Source organism: Suricata suricatta, chromosome 12 (assembly GCF_006229205.1).
Source record: "Suricata suricatta isolate VVHF042 chromosome 12, meerkat_22Aug2017_6uvM2_HiC, whole genome shotgun sequence".
Taxonomy (NCBI): Eukaryota; Metazoa; Chordata; class Mammalia; order Carnivora; family Herpestidae; genus Suricata; species Suricata suricatta.
Genome location: NC_043711.1, coordinates 75185809 through 75202613, shown reverse-complemented (window position 1 = coordinate 75202613; position 16805 = coordinate 75185809). Strand labels below are relative to the sequence as shown.

Here is a 16805-nt window from a genome sequence, read left to right as displayed (position 1 = left end):
AGCCTCAAGAGCTCACATATGACCTCACCAAGGGTTTCCATGGAGGAGCTCAATGACTCATGCAGCAGTTGGTTTAATTGGGTAAGAGGATTCTGACATCCCTTCCAACTCTGATTTATAGGGTTCCATGACTCACTGCATACATTTGTAGGGGAAGCAGGCAGGCCAATTTGTTGAAAGTAAATTAAGTAAAACCTGTACATGCCTGGGAAGAAGTACAAAAACACAGGTTTATTAATTTTACATATTCAAATGTATGTACCAAGAATGTACTAAAGATGGTTATCTTTCAGGATCCTCCTCTCTTCCCCATCTTTGATCCACAGTCTCTCCTTCTCTTTATCTTTCAGCCCCTAGCTGTACTAGTGGAAAGAAGAGACAAATTAATCATCCTTTAAAATAACAATATGGAAACAAGATAAAATTTTGTCAAATATAACTATATATATGGTAAACTCAGAGAATTTCTCACTTGGTGGCTTGGTGTTCAGGGATTTTTCTTGTAATGAACCAAACTTCAATGTTCCGCACGTAGTGGGATTTGAACAGAACTTTCCTGATTCTCTCAACCTGAAAGCTCATCTACACTGGCTTGTCTGGGGACATACCAACCTTCATAGTCATCTTTGAATATTTCATTCCTGGGGTAGGTGACAACTTTTCTGGGCACAGGGCCTTAAGGTGCCATGGGTGTTCTGGATGGTTCTGAGGGGTCTCTCATTGCTGCTCCAATTTGGAGATGACCAAAAAGGATTTTGGGGGCTAGCTGTATCTCAGTCAGAAGGATTCCTGAATCAGTCAGGGTTATTCTGAACTATTCATGAGGCTCATGTGTGGATGCTGTGTTGAGCCTCTCCGATCCACTTAGATGAATGAAGTACTTATTCCTATAGCTGCTGGAAGTGCTGCCTTAGGATAGACATCAATTACCAGAACTCTTTCAGAGCCTTGGTTGAAGAAAGCTGTCTTGCCCAAAAACACATCCCTTCCCAGGCATCCCATATCCAAGACTGTCAATCCAACTTGACAACTTCAAGTCTTCACTCATGGGACCTATGGTCCCTCTAGAACATTCTGGTGGATCTGAAATTCTTCATGCCTTCTCATCTGCCTCACCTGGTATATATTGTAGTAAATTACACCTTGATACATACATGATATTCTTTTTTAAGAATTTGAAAATTTCTCAAAGCTAGGAGCTATGTCTCATATTTATTTGTATATGTCAAAGTGTTTTTCACATAGTAAGTACTCTAAAAATATAAGCCAGCCATTCTACAATTATTACTAAGGATGTTTGCTAGCATTTTTTGATGGCTTATTATACACTACATACAGAACAAAGAGGTTTGTGTACAGTATTTCAATTAGTCCCATGTTTACCAATAAGGTTTATGGTAGTATTACAATTTTAGAGATAAAAACCCAAGGCTTTAGACTAGTACAGTAATATGGCCAACATCATTAATGGTAATTGATGGCTTTGGTATAATCATCATATTTTCCTATATATAATACGCTTAGTTTCTTGAGAACTTTTTAGTATCTACTTTTTCATTTTGTTTTTCTTATACCTATGTGAGTAAACCATTTTGCAGATTAGGAAATAAAAGTTTATACCATTTAAGTCCCAGTAAAGTCATTTAAGGATTGGTAAAAGTCATAGGGGGTGGCCTTTCCAAGATTTGTGTTGACAGTGAAGGTATGATATGAGCTCAGGTCCCAAACTATTGTCTGTTGACTTGGACTTGACACTGAGGAGTCTCATGGCTCCAGAAATGTTTGTAGGCTTCCAATTCAGACTCCTGAGTCGTCTTATCATTTCTGAGAAAGCCATAGGTAATGCCACAGTCCATTGGTGCATCATTTAATACAAGGTAGAGTTGGGGAAAAAAGATGCATGGGGAGGATATTAAATGATTCTGAAAAAAAAGTTTTCTTGGTTATCACCAAGACTTTAAAAACCTTCCATTACAAGAGATGTGGTTAGTCAAAATTAACAAAAGTATTCATGCTTTCGTTCTGCTAATGTTGGACAAGGACCGCAAATCTGTCACCAGAAACTAACATGCATTTTTCACAAACCAACAAAAAATATGCTCACACTGTGTCTGGAATGTCACATCAATACCCCTCTGAAGATTTGCAGAAATTGTGTCTTATTTCTTAGTAATTCTTCTAGAGGCTACATCACTACCTCCAAGTATGTTTACTGCTTAAAAATAAACAGTGTAGACAGGAAACCGATGTGGGATGAACATGATCCTTATGTTTTACTCCTGCATTTCAGAAGACTCAGTATCTTCATGTGTCTTCATGCTGCACACTGTTGCTTTAATATGATTACTCTTTCCTCTGCTTCTTGAGACAGAATGGAGATCGGCTGAACAGAATATTATATGTATTAAGTACCAGACTTTTGAACTTGATCAGTGACTGGCTGACCTGCCTTGATAAACAAGGTACATTTTTGTCATCAAGAGTGTGGATGATACAGATGAGCTTATCTGCACACTAGGGAAGTATACACAACATAAGGAAAAGGCCAGATTTTAGCAGCTGCTGGATTTTGCTTTGAGTTCTAGTCAATCAAGAATTCATCTGGGACTTTCCTCAATTTCTTAATAGGGTAAGGGACATCTGCATCACAGAAAGACCCATCAACTGACAAGATCTTTCAAGGTCACGTCTTCCTCTCACTAGGAACTAGGCATTCCTCCGTCATGCAGGATGCTGATGCTTATAATGGGTCAGGATGTCACATAAATAAATATTGCTGTTAAAGACTGTAGTTCCATTGGTCTGAAAATGAGGGCATCCTTAACTTTTATTGTTCCATTTCTTTCTTCCCTCTGTATCAGCCTCCATCCTGTGCTTCTTTATTTTCTTGGTGTGTCAGATTCTTTAGATTTGGGGGACAAAATAATTCAAAGGCCACCCTTATCCTTGAGAAGCTAAGATTCTGCAGGGAGATAGATAGTTAATCTCTCAGGGTTTTACCAGGAAACATTGGGTATTAAAAACAGAGAGACTTTAGTAATACAAGGAGTAATAATAGCAAGGAGTTGCTGGCACAGGTTATGGAAGAGCTGAGAAACCAAACAGGGTCATGGAAGACCCCAGAGATTAGCAACAGCAAGAAGCCCTCACTATCACTTGGCAGGAGGAAGAAAGGTAGAGAGGATGGGAAGTTTGTTTTGAGGGATCAGTTCATAGAAGCTGGAACTTGAGATGGGTTTCTTCAGTGGAAGTAGCTATCACTGTAGGTTTTGGCTATACTGGAGATAGTGTCCAAGGCAGAGAAGAAAGACCTTGCCTTCCCCTTTCTGTCTGCTTTTCAAACCCTTGCCACTGCCTCCCATTGAGCAAACCTAATGATTCTGTTGCATATATTGCTTACCTGTTGTGATAGCATCAGGCCTATTTTCCCTTTGATATAGTTCTCAGACCTCTTTTTCTCTGTTCTGAATCTCAGGGACTGACAGAACCTGGGAAATACAGTGTGCAAGGACCAGACCCTGACCTTTAGGACAGAGAAGGGGTGGATTGAGGACTGGATGAAATGAATATTCACATGTAATCAATATGCACCATAGAATCCTCACTGGGTGTTTTTTCTCTAATTCTTCAGGCTGCTACTTCCTGCTTGCCTTTAAAATCCAGTTCAGCATCACTTCTGGAAAGCTTTCTCTTTACCCTGCTAGTTTGAAATCTGCCTTTGTTTTGTCATCTCATAATCTCATAGTACACTTTTATTAGGGCATGAGTTACATTAAATTGTAACTGACAATTTTTTGCTTTGTCTTTCTCCATCAGACCCAAATCCTGATGGCAGGGACCATGTCCTATCATTCTTTCCTCTATCTCCAGTCCCCAGCACTCTTCTGTGGTAGAAGGTCAATACACAAAGGAAGAAATGCCTGAGTCTTATGAACTGAGAAGGGTAATACATCAACAGATATCTTCACATGCTGGTCGTTTGCTTTGTAAAATACAAAAATTGTGCATTTAAAAAATGGTCTGATTAGCTTTTATCATTCTTTGAGAATTTACAAATAGTTTTATTTTTACGAGCCAAACCTAAACTCCGTAGGTTGGAAGCTAGATATCCTTTATCATTCCTTTTGGATGCTAAATGTGTGTCTTTGGCAGATAGAAACTGTTGACAGATTGCTGGAAAGGCAACCAGAGATGACAGAAGTGTGAAATAAATGGTCTTGGGAGCTGAAAATTGATCTTCTGAATGCTCCCTTCTTTTATACTGATAGTTATCTGCCAGAATAATCTGTCAATTAGTCTTTTTGTCTTTTACCCCTTTATTCCATCATAAGCAGAGCATTGCTGCTATAGACAGGACAGAAGAAAAGAGTTTTTATTTAATCACTGGAATGAGACCGTGCATGATCTTCATGTTTGGGAAGAATGGACTTTATCCCACTGTCCTTTTAATTTCCAGTAATCACTCCCCTTTTCTGCTGACTTTGATTTGATGACTTTTTTTGTAAGTCAGGTGACACCCTCGATGGCCAAGGTAGCTTGGCTATTTTCCTTGTGGGTGCATGGGGAATGGGTTGAAATGATTTATCATAAAAATTCCTTCCAAGCCTTTGTAAAATTTGTCTGTTCACAAAGTAAGTAGCAGTTTATGTCATGAAATTTGTTTTTCAATTTAACTAAAAAATGTTTGACTATATAATGCGTTCAAAGACATAGAAATTAATTTTTTAATTTTAATTTTAGTATAGTTAACATATAGTATTATATTAGTTTTAGGTATACAGTATGGTGATCAACAATTCTATACATTGCTCAGTGCTCATCATAAGTGTACTCTTTAACCTCCATCACCTATTTCACTCATCCCCCTCTCCCCTCTGGTAATCATCAGTTTGTTCTCTATAGTTAAGAGTCTGTTTATTGGTTTACCTCTCTCTTTTGTTCCCTTTGCTCATTTGTTTTGTTTCTTAAATTCCACATATGAGTGAAATAATATGGTATTTCTCTTTCTCTGACTTATTTTGCTTAACTTTATACTCTCTAGCTCCATCCACGTAGTTGCAAATGGCAAGATTTCATACTTTTTATGGCTGAATAATATTCCAGTGTATATATTTACCACTGCTTCTTTTTAAAAATCTTTGCAAAGGAGTTAATTTAATTTGATTTACCATTCCGGTATAGTTAACATATAGTATTCTATTAGTTTCAGGTGTACAATATGGTGATTCAGCAATTCCATACATCACCCAGCACTCATCACATGTACACTCCTTAATCCCTGTTGCCTATTTTACCCATACCCCAACCCACTTCCCCTCTGGTAACTATCAGTTTGTTCTCTATACCATATCTTCTTTACCCATTCATCTATTAATATATCCTTGGGCTGCTTCCATAATTTGGCTATTGTAAATAATGCTGCAGTAAACATAGGGATGCATGTATCCCTTTGAATTAGTGTCTTTGTTTGTTTGTTTGTTTGTTTTTGGTAAATATCCTAGTAGTATGATTATTGGATTGTAGGGTAGTTCTATTTGTAACTTTTTGAGGAACCTCCATTCTGTTTTCCACAGTGGCTGTGCCAGTTTGCATTCCCACCAACAGTGCATGAAAATTCCCTTTTCTCCACATCCTCACCAACACTTGTTTCTTGTGTTTTTTATTTTAGCTATCCTGACAGGTGTGAGGTGATATCTCATTGCAGTTTTGATTTGCATTTCCCTAATGATGAGTGATGTTGAGCATCTTTGCATGTGTCTATTTGCCATCTGTGTGTCTTCTTTGGAAAAATGTCTGTTCATGTCTTCTTCTCATTTTTATCGGATTATTTGTTTTTTGGGTATTGAGTTGTATCAGTACTTTATATACTTTGAATACTAACTCTATCTGATTTGTCATTTGAAAATGTCTTCTCCCATTAAGTAGGTTGCCTTTTAGTTTTGTTGATTGTTTCCTTTTGCTGTGCAGAAGCTTTTTATTTTGATGTAGTCTCAATAGTTTTATTTATTTATTTATTTATTTATTTGTTTATTTATTTTAAGAGTGAGAGCACATGGGTGTGGGAGAGAGGCAGGAGAGAGAGAGAGAGAGAGAGAGAGAGAGAGAGAGAGAGAGAGAGAGGGAATATTAAGCAGGTTTCATGGTCAATGTGGAGTCTAATGCAGGGCTGATCCCAAGGGGATTATGACCTGAGCCAAAATCAAGAGTTAGGCGCTCAACTGACTGGGCCATCCAAGTGCCCTTATTTTTGCTTTTATTACCCTTGCAAAGGCATAGAATTTTTAAGTCAAGGAATGTTTTATATTTCATCTCAATATATAATGAAACATATAAACATATAAATGTATTTCATTATATATCAGGTTTCAGGGCTATCTTTTGTTTATTCTTGTCTACCGGTCACCTAGTTTCCTTCTCCAAAATCAAGTATTACTTATTTCTTGTGTATCTTTATAGAGTTATTTTATCCTTATAAGAGCAAAGTACATAACCGCATCCTCCCACACACTTCCCCCCAACATTTGGCACAAATGGAGCATTTTGTACCTGTTGTTTTACACTTGCCTCTTATAGTTTTTTACTTAATGGTACACAGTCTTATAGATATGAGATTTGAGGATCTATTTTGCCTAAAGTTCCTAAATAGGCCTATTTTTGGTGCTTGGAAGTCACATTTCTATTGGATAATAGATTTTTTTTCATGAATAATATTTGTACCACTCAAGAGAGAGCACATTACACTTCCTTAGGTATTTCAAGCTTAGCATGAATTATTTAACAATCTAGCTTTCTAATCTGCTAAGGGGAGGAGTTGATGAGAGCAATAGAGATTTGGGATTTGGAGGGAGGGGGGAAAGAATTCTGTGACTAGGAAGAAAGGTGCAGAGAGGAAACTTTCCTGTTCCTCCAATTTGCAGAATGCCCTTCTGAAGTGTATACAACTCAGAGGAGGTTAAGTCAGGAAAGGCAGAGGGCCAAGGAGAGCAATACTTGAATCAATATTACAACACCAAAGTGATTGTGAACCCTGGGAGATAAGAATTGTTTTATAAATGCTATTAAGACTAGCTGGAAAAATATATTAATAGGGATGACTTCAAGGAATTTATTCAAAGGATCATAGATGTGCTCAACAACTCAGCTATAAGGATGTTTGACCTTCACAGGACTGTGATGAAATAGTGAAAAAATTTAAATGACATCACTGTTTGACAATGGGAAATAGTTGTATAGTGATGATATGTCCATATAGTGAATGATCTTGTCAGACCATTTTTAATGACATAAGAAAGGGTTTTCAGTATAATGTTAAGTAGGAAAATGAGCATTTAGAAAATTATTAGAGAAATAATTCACTAGCAATATATTTATGAGAATGTGTGTTTTGAAAAAGTATAGATTTATATAAGATAAATCTATATGTTGGGATTATGAGTGATTTTTAATTTCTTTTTTGATTACCTATATTTTCTAAATTTTCTATAATCAACATGCATTCATTTTTTTGGCAATTAATTTTGAAAAGTGTAAGAACACTTAGCTGAGTGACATGCATTGTAGTTTATGTTATCAGTTTCAACCCTATTTCTACTTCCATTATGCTGTACGTCCTACTTAAAATTCTTCATGGAAGTATAATGTGAATATACATGATTATCAAAGTGATAGGCCTTAGAGATACTTGTGGAACAACACAAGCAAATCCAATCTTCATTCTTCCTTGAACTTCTGTTCGGAAAATTCTATTCAGAACAAGTGTTTTCTACCCCCTTCAACCTTTTCCAACTTGGAAAATACTATTTCCCCATAAAAGGTTAGGGGCATCTATAATTTATGGCCCATATTTGTTATGAAATACAGAATTGCGTGATGCTCAGTGATGTTTGAAAATCACACAGGAGATCAACAATCCTGATTTCATTCCCAATCTTTTTTTTTTTTTTTTTTTGAGATTGAGCTCCCTATCAGAGCTTGGATGGTGATACATGTGTTCTTTCTAGAGATATGAGTGTTTTCAAAAAGAGGCCGCTTTTTTGCTGGTCCAAGGCATGTTTGTGGTGGGCATGGCTAGGTCCCTAAGTTTATGGTGGACTCTGTTGATCCACATAAGAAGGAGGGCAGCTATATTTGTTTTTGTGGCCATCAGATGTCTGAGAACATAAATGATAGAGATCATTATCCTGTAACCACAGTCCCTCAACTTAAGTGTTCACATAATACCTGTTAGAAAAGTAGGAAGAAAACTTATTTCTCTTGCCACATAGATAAAAACTAGTTAAAAATGCATAGACCTGTTTATTTCACACATATGTGGCATTTAAAAAAAACAGATAAACATATGGAAAGGCGGGGGAGGGAGAGAAGAGAGGGAAACAAATCACAAGAGATTCAATGATAAAGAACAAACAGGATTGATGGAGGGGAGGTGGGTGGGAGATGGGCTAGATGGCTGATAGGCATTAAGGAAGGCATATGTTGTGATGAGCACTGGGTGTTGTATGTAAGTGATGAATCACTGAATTTTGCTTCTCAAACCAATATTTCACTGTATATTAGCTAACTAAAATGTAAAAAAAAGACTGAAATTTAAAAAATTAAAATATAAAAGTGAATACCAAAAAATATGTATAGAACTATCAGTAAAGATCTTACTCAACAAAACAGAAACAAAAGTTGACATCAAAAACAAATATATAAATGATTTTCATGAAAAGTGACTTTACACTCAGCACAATAAATATTTTGGAAAATGTTCCTAGTTAATTATTGTCACAATAATGCACAGAAGCAATCACAAAACTTTAGTGCCATACAACAACAAACCTTTATTTTTCTCTCAAGTCTGTGGAACATTTGGGTAGTTGACTTGGGTGATTTTGTCCTTGTGGGCTCATGCATCTGCAGTGAGCTGGCAGTTCAGTTCTGCTTCATGTGTTTCTCATCCTCCAGTAGGTTATTCTAGGCTTGTTCTCATGGTGGAAGCAGGAATCCAAGAGATAATGGAAGTATGCAAGGCCTCTTGGGGCCTAGGCTTGGAACCAACACAATATAATTTCTGGTATATTCTATTGGCTACAGCAAATCACAAAGCAAATTCATATTCAAAGGGTAGGGAGTTGAGAGGAATTGGTGAAAAGCATATTGGAAAGAACGTGGATCAGGGAGGGGTAGAGAATTGATGCCTGTTTTAGCAACCAGTATGTCCAAGGATTTTACATTTTGAAAAATAGAAGGTTGCCACTTGATAACACTGATGAGTTCTGTTTTTCAAGAGAGTGGCCACCTGGAAATAGGATTTAAAAATTATTTTATTTTATTTATTTTTTAATGTTTTTTATTTATTTTTGAGAGATAGAGAGAGACAGCTCTAGCAAGGGAAGCTCAGAGAGAGAGGGAGATACAGAATCAGAATCAGTCTCCAAGCTCTGAGCTAGCTGTCAGCACAGAGCTCAACGTGGGGCTCAAACCCATGAACTATGAGATCATGACCTGAGCCAAAGTCAGACGCTTACCGACTGATCCACCCAGGCACCCCTGGAAATAGGATTTTAATAGTTTTTCAGTTCATGTTTCACTAAGCTAAAGTCTACATGAGTGAGATATACACATGATATGTACATGTATTTTCTCCAAAGGACAAGAATAAGTGAGAGGAAGCAATGCCTTAGTTCCTCAAGTTGAATTTTGTGCTTTGGTTAGAAATTGTGATGGTGTTTGAAGCTAAATGGTTTTAGCTTCTCTGTGTGTCTGTCCTTTAGTAAAATGAAGAAAACGTGTACAATCATAGAATTAATTCATAAAAATGTATCTGAGATTCTAGATTGCACAATTTCATCAATGAAGACACTGGTACCCAGATACATAAGTGATCACATTATGACTTTATTTTTCAAAAATATGATGTCCAAAAGCATAAAATAAAAGACCCTAAAATACAAAAAGAGAGATACTTAAAACATGATTATGGTGAGATATTAGCAGGTAAAAATAAGATCACAACTGAAAAGAGCATAAAAATATTTGAAGATTATAACCAAAAGCTCAATTTAGTAACTGTAGAGATATGTAGAAAACTTTGTGTCCTACCTTGAAAACAAACTACATTTTCTTCTGTCCAAGAAATATTTTATTAGTTAAAAAATTTAGCATTTGGTTATGTCAATGATCTCTAAGCTTTCTTTGTATTCTATTTCATTATTTTCTATGTATCTTTATTATTTTTTCCTTTTATTTTCTTTATGTTTACTCTGTTGTGTTTTGAATTCTTGTTTTGTTTTTGTCTAGATTATTTAACAAAATTTTCAGCTTTTTAATTCCCAGTCTTTATTGTTTTCTAAAACGCAGATCCCAAGGTCTCACCCACCCACCTCAGTCAGTTAAGCATGGAACTTAGGCTCATCATCTCTCAGTTCATGAGTTCGAGCCACACGTTAGGCTCCGTGCTGACAGAATGGGGCTTGCTTCAGATTCTTTGTCTCCGTCTGCCCTTCCCCCACTTTCTTTCTCTCTCTCTCTCAAAAATAGACATTAAAAAAATTTAAAGATAGCACAGGTAAAAATCATGCAGTCTGATTGAAATATAATGAATTATAATGCAGTACTGGAGGGTGCCAGTAGATGGAACCATAGATTTTAGAAATTCAGATTGAGATTTCCTTCCTAGTAAACAATGGTAATTTAACAGCTTTAAGACAGCATAATTAAAAAAATTATAATAGTAACACTTTCCTGGTCACATATCAACCAGATTACAGAGTAGCAACCAAAATAAGCTTGTAACTATGATATTCAATCTTTGAGGTTATTTCTTTAAGAGTAAGTCTTAGAAAAAGCTTTTAAAAATTGGCTATCTATAATATAATAAAAATGTTAAGATATAGAAAATAACCCTTTATGTATCCATCAGATAATGTGAGTGATATACACAATGAAGTAGGAAGGCATGGGTCACATTGCCTGTTTAAAAACTTGTTATTTAAATCTTTTCTTGCTTGGTTGGAGAGGAGGCCTATGACTTATGTATCTGGTATAGTTTTCATGCCTAATTTTGTGTTATCTCCAGCATTATCTAATTAATACAGCCAGGGTTTAAGAGAAGCAAGTTATAGAAGAGGCAGTAGTTTGGTATTCAATGGAGATTGTATATTTTAAATGTCTGAGTGTTTGAAAGATGATGTGTGGGGAGAGGCTGGTTACCAGCAAGTAAAGTTCACAAAGAGCTAGTCAAGATTTGAGGGGAGCCTACTACATGCTATGTGGCTGACCAAGTGTGTCTAACTGCAACATGGCCAGTTGGGTCACATGTTTTCTAACTAGTTTCTGGGGTATCCCTGCTTACTTTAAGGCATAACTTTCTACTAGCCCTGTTATTCTTTCTTTCTTTTCTTCCTTCTTCCTTCCTTCCTCCCTTTCCTTCCTTCCTTCCTTCCTTCCTTCCGTCCTTCCCTCTCTCTTCCTTTTCTCTTTTTTTTCTCTATTACCTGAGTATGATTCCTAGATTTCTGCCCCTTAAAGGCAGGTGAAGACATGTTATCTCTTACATTCTCTTTGTCTAAATGATGGTATGAAAATCCACCTCAAATCTGGTTCTTTCAGTTTCAAGGGAGACCACACCCTTGAAAAATAACTGAATTAATAATAACTATACCAGTGGTAAATGTTTAGAAGACAGCTGTGTTTGGACAAGAAAATTAAAAGTCCTTTTCTACTTTCTTCTCCATTGTGATCTCCATATTCTTTCTCTAATTTTCTGCCCATAAAGCACAAGTGATTTTTTTTCTTGGCATTTATGTTTTATAAAAGTCTTCACGAACACTGAATTAACAAATACAGAACAACTATTCTGAAGAGAAATCCAAGGTTAGGTTCCTGGGAACCTCTGGTCATATATTCATCAACCCATCAATACATAACCTTGTTTTATGTGTGTTTCTGTTTAAAGGTACTTATTTAATAGACGTTGATCCATTAACAATGAATTCATGATCAACAACACTACAACTTGTGTTGGAATAAAGCTCAGCTAGCATACACATTTTCTCCAGAAGGCACATCACAGCCTTCTTGCAATCAGGAATAGGAAACAACACTGCAGCACCGTGCTGGGGGACCATCTTAAGCACAGAATCTTGGGGTGCCTGGGAGACTCAATTGCTTAAGCATCTTGCTCTTGATTTCTGCTCAGGTCATAATCTCAGGGTCGTGAGATCAAGCCCTGAGTTGGACTCCATGCTGGGTGTGGAGCCTGCTTAAAATTCTTTCTCTCTCCCTCTGCCTGCCCCCATACTCTTTCAAAACAAAACAAAACAAAACAAAACAAAACAAAACAAAACAGGGAATCTCCCACAGAAAGCACAAAAATATGAAAAATGTGGTACTCAGTTGACCATGAAAAGGACACCTGCTTACAGTGTAAGAGCTGAAATAAGAAGGTAGAGCATTGGCTTTTTCTACTTCAGCTGGGAATGTCTGGTTGGAAGGATTAAAATATGTGGCTGGTCTGCACATGTCCATGAATGATGGTGAAACCATTGTGAATATTGATTTTGGGGGTCTAAACAAATTCTTGTGAGTAGGTGAATTCACAAATGTGGAAACCATGAATAGTGAGGGCTTATTAGACCGTTATCATTGGCAAATAACTGCCAAATATCTCAATATGCTTGCCTCTAAGCCTGTGACAACATATTTTTGTTTTCTGTAATTTAACGACAGTTCTCTGGGCCCACTCACTTGTCTTTTTAAAACAAATGAGGGCATTGGTAGATTGGGAAAAAGTTTTTCAGCTCGTCCATGACAAAGCCAGGACTCCATATTCCAGGGTGTGCGGTCCAGTGGTGTTTCAAGCTTCCAAGCACGTGGGAGTTTCTTTCCTGTCAGGGATTTGTACTGAGCCTAAGTTTTCATAGCCTAGGTACTCTGGTAGGGGAAAGGAAACTAGTAATTTGGGGGATTGCCTAAGGATACCCCTCACTCACAGCCTTCATGTCCTAACTTTAGTTTATGTATCCATTGAATTAAAATGTAGATTTATCCTTTTAAAAATCAACATGGATATGACATTGAGCAAAATTAAGTATTAATTAAACATATAAGAATGAATTAATACATCCTATGAGTTAGCTCTGAGGTAACTAGATAGAGGTCAGGTGAAATTGCGAAGTGGTCCTCGGTAAGACAGGCAGGAGGTGGGAGAATCCTCTAGGAGACTAATAACCTGAAAGAGAAATTGCTCAACATGATAACTCCTAGACACGAGGCTTCCCTGGCTGTTAACTTACTAAGATGAAAGTGGAAGCCACTGGAAAAATTGTTGTCTTATCAAAACTCAGGAATTCTGCCTTATAGTTTAACATCTACCCCCTCTGGGATTTCCTTTCCAGTTTGACAGTATTAGCTTGCACGGTATTGCTGTTTGATTCTTACACCTTCCTCTTACTGTGCCTTCCTCTTACTGTGCCTTCCTCTTACTGTGCCTTCCTCTTTTGCCCTTGGCTACGGGCTTTTCAATTTGAGATGTGCTCCGTGTTTCATCTTGTTTGGATATTGATATTTCTCTTTTGCTTTTCGGAAAAAACCTCATCTCATCCATGGAAGCAAATTTTTTATAATTAGAGTGTTATTATATCTCTTAGTTTTTTCAAAAGTTTCCTACTGAGATTCAAGAAAAGTATCTGTGGCATACATTTAGAAACTGGTTTATGCCTATTATGTCAATATTATTATTGATAGCACTCCCTTTCACATATGGTTATGCTATAGATAAAACCAATGTAAGAAATTTAAAAAAGTAAATACCAACAGAGTTGACATTTCCAAACCCTCCTAGACCAGGTTTACATGTAATATCAATTAGTGTTTAATTTGCTGGGATTTGTTTCATCCTAAAAATATAAAAATTATTGTAGAACTTCTCTGATCAAAGACTAATAGAAGTACCTCCTTCTAAAACTTGGTGACTTATTCAGTGCTTTAAATGTATTTTTTATCAAATTTACGTACTACTTGTTTCATCTAGCCTTTTTTACTCCATGAATATTTGCACTAACAATATATTTTTAATGTTTACTTATTTTTTGAGAGAAAGACAGACCACAAACAAGGGAGGGGCAGAGAGAGAAGGAGACACAAAATCTGAAACAGGTTCCAGGCTCTGAGCTGTCAGCACAGAACCCGATGTGGGGCTTGAACTCATGAACCACAAGATCATGACCTGAGTCAAAGTCAGATGCTTAACCAATTGAGCTACCCAGGTGCCCCTTGTGCTAACAATATTTTGTTGAGGCCCAATTTACATATCGTAAAATGCACATATCTTGGTATATATAATTCAGTAATTTTGACAAATGTAGCCACCACCGCAATCAAGATTGAGAACACTTCCATAACCCCAGAGAGTTCTTTGGTGCTCCTTCTCAGTTAATCTCTGTCCTGGTGTCACCCTACCCCCACCTGCCAGCCCAAGGCAACCACTTCTGATTTTTATTTCAAAGGATTAGTTTGGGTTATTTTAAAACATCATATAAACAGAATTGCATAATGTGCACTCTTTTGTGTCTTGCTTCTTTGCTTAGCCTGAATTTGTTTCTTAAAGGTTTGCTGGGCATATTTTATATTTTTGACTAGTAGTCCATTATGTTAACCACAATCTGTTGGTTCATTCCTTAGTTGATGGCAACTTGAGTTGGGGCTGTTATGAATAAGCTGCTCTGCACATTCTTGCACAGTGTGTTTTGTGGACTGAAGCTTTGCATCTCTTGGGTATCATCTCCTTTGTTGGCACTATTTTTTTCTTATATGACTTCTTTCAGTTGTGATGAAAGAGATTCCTGGGAATATTTGGAGGATAAACTTTTTTGTAGGCAGACATTTACCAAAACAATTTACTTAAGAGTTACTTTTTAAATCAGAAAACATTTTATATTGAAATGATATGTTACTCTGAAATTATTCTAAGGTCAAATTTTAAGATTTGGGGTTAGCAACTTACTTTTTGAGCTTTCTAAAAAGAAAGAACTCATCTTTTCAGTTGAGTTAGCGTTAAGAGAATTATCAAACAAGCCCAAGCATTAAACATGAGTAGTGTTTAGAAAAAATGCAGCCCTATCATGGTAATTTCTTGGTTGTTTTTCTTCTTTTCAGTGGTGTGGAACTTATAATTTTGGAAGTTTGGGGGAAATACTATAATAGGTCAATCATGGGGCCAATACTCATTCTTCTCAGGATTTCCTTTGTCAGCATTTGTTCTTGATTTCATTTAGCTAAAGACCTATCATACCAACATTCTGTAAATTTTTGTATTAAAGATAAATGAATCTGTTTCAAGGAAATGAGAAGCAATTCAAGTTTAAAAGCGATCTGAGCTTTCTCTTTTGAAGTTTAACAGGAATTATGTGCACTCCTATTTCTAGATTTGCTGGATATGGAAACAAGGCTACCACAGGAGGGTCAATAGTGATATTTCTAGTTATGAGTAAAATTGCATAGTAATTTTTAATCAATTAGTGGTTAAGTGTTATTTTTTTAAAAAGCAGATTCCCAAAATTAATTAAAGGATTAGAAATTCTATTTAAGCACCTAGAACATTTATTTGAGGATCACTATTCCAAGCACCAAAAGAAAGTTTAGCATCAGTTTATATATTGAAATCAGTTTTTCTTATTCGTGACTTTTTCTTTTAGCTGAGTGAAATTTCAAAAAAAAGGACAGCCATTTTAAAGATTAAAAATGGTCTCATTTTATTTTATTTTTTAATCAGGAAGCAACTTATTTGGTCCTTAAAGACATATTATTATCTGTTAGAACATGTGAAACTTAGAGTTTCAAAATGGTTTATGACTGTGCAGACTTAAAAAGATCTAATCATTTTATAGCCACCCCTTGGCTCCTTTTCAAGGATCTCTTGGATTTTACTTTTGTGATTTAAGACCAAAATTCTTGTTTTGGCATTTATTTGTGTCTTTGATTAGCAACTAATGAGGACTATTTCTTTCGGACATTTCTTGTCTTTGTTGCCAATAGTAACAACACCTGTTATGCTTTCATGATATCTACGAATATGAGCACCATCTATCTGTGGACACGTAGAGTCTGTGTGTTCATCCTAAAGTTATATTTCGAGAAATATGTTAAATAACCACAATTTCAGGGGCCTCAGGAGGTAGGTCTTCTGGAATAATGGATCTACTATAAAAATTGAAAATCAGCTTCATTATTGTTTTTGTTTCTTTCATGTAGCAAAAGCCTTTTGGTAGCCATTGGGAATATTAAAGCGGCTATCCTATGCCAAGAGAGGGAGAAATAGGATGTATTTCATGTTCTATCATGGAGAAGACTTTACCCAAGAGTTTACAGTTTCTAGTGAAAGTCAGACAGCAGATGTTGAGGAAAGCATTAGTTGAAAACTAGTTTTTTTTTCCCACAAAGTTGATTAGATGATGAGTGATGAGCCCCGAATCATAGCATCTGAGCATGTGTCATGGGCATGCTTAGTGTTTTGCAGGGGACTGCAGTGCTATTGGTTTACTCAACATTGTAGTACACTGTTTTAAAAGAGATATGTCAATAGAACATAGCAGATTCTGGACAAATTGTCATCTGAGGAGTTTATTTTCTACTTTTATTGTTTTTCCTTCTCCATACACCATTTTCAAACATTCCCTCCTTCCATTCTTTGCTAGGGTCCTTTGTTAAAATTGGAAGCTTAAAGGTCTGTCTCTGTGAGAAATATTTCTATTTCATCAAGGGTCAATATTTTCAGCTAAAAGAAGCCCAGGAATGGAGACTTCACAATGAAGCTGTTCTGT

The 16805-nt window shown here is 36.3% G+C and overlaps 1 long non-coding RNA gene across 2 annotated transcripts; it reads right to left on the bottom strand.

The window, feature by feature from the left end:
• Nucleotides 1–210: 210 nt before the first annotated feature.
• LOC115273074 lies at nucleotides 211–3644 on the bottom strand. Of its 2 annotated transcripts, XR_003900651.1 has the most exons (3): nucleotides 3592–3644; nucleotides 3401–3488; nucleotides 211–362 (listed from the first exon to the last, which is right to left on the bottom strand). It is a non-coding gene; the product is annotated as an uncharacterized LOC115273074 (long non-coding RNA). The 2 variants fall into 2 exon arrangements; XR_003900650.1 differs by having other exon boundaries at nucleotides 3401–3633.
• Between the last annotated feature and the right edge of the window lie 13161 nt (nucleotides 3645–16805).